The sequence below is a fragment of the Chrysochloris asiatica genome, unplaced genomic scaffold (assembly GCF_000296735.1).
Source record: "Chrysochloris asiatica unplaced genomic scaffold, ChrAsi1.0 scaffold00081, whole genome shotgun sequence".
Lineage (NCBI taxonomy): Eukaryota > Metazoa > Chordata > Mammalia > Afrosoricida > Chrysochloridae > Chrysochloris > Chrysochloris asiatica.
Window position 1 is genome coordinate 10,823,022 of NW_006408599.1, and position 3,221 is coordinate 10,826,242.

The window sequence follows — 3,221 nt, forward strand, 5'->3', positions numbered from 1 at the left end:
TCTTTCATCAAAATTGAGAACAAAGGATGGTGCCTGAGGTGGGTGAAGGGAAGGAGTGAGAAGACTGGAAGACAGGAAAAGGCCAAAGAAGAATTGAGGGCAACTCTCTCCATGCCCTGCTACTGGTAAGCAGACATAGGAACTGTGCTTGTCTACAGTCAAGGGAGCAAGGCCAGGGTCCTCCCTGTCTGTCTCTGAGGTCATTCTCAATCATTCTGCCACTCTGGCTCGCCAGGGATTAGCTCAGTCTCTCAGGAAGGTGCTGCCCAAGCTTGGCTCTGTGTCTTCTAGTTCCAGATGCTGAGCCAACCTCAGTGCTGACTCAGTTGTCCCCTCCTTAGTGCTCACTTCACACTAGGTATAAGTCCATTCTATTGGCCTATCTCTTAGCTTCAATCCACAGAATTGCATTTATCTCTGCAACCCCAGCACAGGGCCTGGCAGAAAGTTGGTGCTTTGTCAATGCCAGTATTAGCTTGAGAGCCAGTGAGGTACTCACAGTCAAATATGAATGGATTCGAATATTAAGCCTGTCACTTAGTCTCTGTGATACCTTGGCCTCTGGGATATACCACGTCCCCAAGCCTTTGTTTTGTCTTTTTCAACTGGGAATAACAGTTATTCTGTTTCAGAATTGCTGTGGATCGCAGAAGATATTCCAAGTGAGCTCTCTGCTCCTCCCAGTTCTACAGGCAGCCGCAGCTTCTCTTGCAGTGTCAGCCACATCCCTGAGACAGGATGGTGAAGGTCGGAGTCAACGGATTTGGCTGAATTGAGCACCTGGTCACCAGGGCTGCTGTTAACTCTGGCAAAGTGAAGGTTATTGCCATCAACGACCCCTTCATTGACCTTAACCACATGGTCTACATGTTCCAGTATGATTCCACCCATGGTAAGTTCAATGGCAATGTCAAGGTTGAGAACGGGAAGCTTATCATCAATGGGAAGCCCTCTTGTCTTCCAGGAGTGAGATCCCGCCAATATCAAGTAGGATGATGCTTGTGCTGAATATGTTATAGAGTCCACCGGTGTCTTCACAACCTTGGAAAAGGCTGGGTTTCACTTAAAGGGTGGTGCCAAAAGGGTAATCATCTCTGCCCCTTCTGCTGATGCCCCCATGTTTGTGATGGGTGTGAACCACAAGAAGATGACAACTCCCTCAAGACTGTCAATAATGCCTCCTGCACCACCAACTGGCCCCCCTGACCAAAGTCATCCATGACAACTTTGACATTGTGGAGGAACTCATGACCACAGACCATGTTGTCACTGCCACCCAGAAGACTGTGGATGGCCCCTCTGGGAAACTGGCATGATGGCCGTGGACTGCCCAGAGCATCATCCCTGAATCTACTGGTGCTTCCAAGGCTGTGAGCAAGGTCATCCTTGAATTGAATGGGAAACTCACTGGCGGCCTTCCATGTCCCCACTCCCAATGTGTCTGTTGTGGACCTGGTCTGTTGCCTGGAGAAAGCTGTCAAATACAATGACATCAAGAAGGTGGTGAAGCAGGCATCAGATGGACCCCTAAAAGGCATCTTGGGTTACACTGAAGACCAGGTTGTCTCCTGTGACTTTAATAGCAACACCCACTCTTCCACCTTTGATGCTGGAGCTGGCATTACCTTCAACGACCACTTTGTCAAGCTCATTTCCTGGTATGACAATGAATTTGGCTACAGCAACAGGGTGGTGGATCTTATGGGCCACATGGCCTCTAAAGAATAAGAGCCCCCTGGACCACCAGCCCCAGCAATAGCACTAGAGGAAGAGAGAGGCTCTCAGCTGCTGGGAGTCCTTAACCCAACTCTATCCCCCTACACACTGAGAAGTTCACATCCTCACAGTTTCCATCCAGACCCCCTGGAGAAGTGGAGGGGCTTAGAGAGCCCAGTCTTATTATGTACCATCAATAAAGTACACTGTTGTTGTTGTGTGCTGTGGAGTCGGTTCCGACTCATAGCAACCCTGTACAAGGTTTCCGAGGCTGTAAATCTTTTACATGAGCAAAAACCCTCATCCCGCGGAACAGCTGGTAGTTTCGAACCGTGAGGTTCACAGCCCGATTCATAACCACTACACTACCAGAGCTCCTGTCATAAAGTACACTACCCAGCCAAAAACAAACAGGTATTCCAGGTGAAAGCAGTGTATAAACTGTAAAGTGATTACCAATCAGTAATTATTGTTGTCATCAAATTAGTCTAACATTCTACTATTAGAGCTTTCTAACCAGAGATCTATTTATAGATTTGGATATTCATGTCCCCCAAGGAATTTGCCTGTGCTTTCTGTGGGCTTAGGAGTCCCTGGGTGACGCAAACATGTAAGGGCTTGACTGTTAACCAAAAGGTTAATGGTTTCAGTCCACTCAGAGACATCTTGAAAGAAAAGCTTAGCCATTGGTTTCCTAAAACTCAGCCATTGAAAACCCTATGGAGCATAGTTCTACTCTGACACACATGGTATCATCTTGAATCAGAACCAACTCGAAGGCAACTGAGTCTCTGAGTGTTTGGAAAGTTATTATTATATTCTAATGCAGCATGACATTGTAAGAATAACTCCTGGTGTGGCATTGTAGGATAAGTACTGAATTGTTAGTCACAAGGCTGGAGTTCAAACCCATGATTGGTTCCTTGGTATCCTTGGTAACTCTATAAAGGGTCGCTATGAGTTAAAACTAACTTGGCAACATTTGACAACAACAACATAATGCATTCACATATCATTCATTCATTTATATAATTTCATTCAGAAAACATATGTTGTTGTTGCTGTTGTTGTAGATGCCATAGAGTTGGTTGCATCTCAGTGGCCCTATGCACAACAGAACAAAACACTGCCCAATCCTACTCCATCCTCACATTTGTCCTTATGCTTGTTTTCATTGTTGTTGGCATTGTGCCAACACATCTCATTGGTGATCTTCCTCGTTTTCTCACTGGCCATCCACTTTACTAAGCATGATGTCCTTCTCTAAAGTGGCCTCTCCTGATAATATGTCCAAAGTATGAGAGATTAAGTCTTGCCATCTTGGCTTCTGAAGAGCATTCTAGCTCTACTTCTTCCAACACAGATTATTTGAAAGGCTCTATGCTAATTTCAGGAGTCTTGGTGTGGCATTGCAGGACAAGCATTGGACTGCTAGCCACAAGGTTGGCAGTTGAAACCCATCAGCAGTTCCTTGGAAACCCTTCACAGGGTTGCTATGAGTCATA

General features: G+C 46.1%; 1 pseudogene; it reads left to right on the top strand.

Annotated features, from left to right (window-relative positions):
• The first annotated feature begins 738 nt into the window (after positions 1-738).
• Positions 739-1,728, top strand: LOC102821819 (annotated as a pseudogene).
• Positions 1,729-3,221: the final 1,493 nt, after the last annotated feature.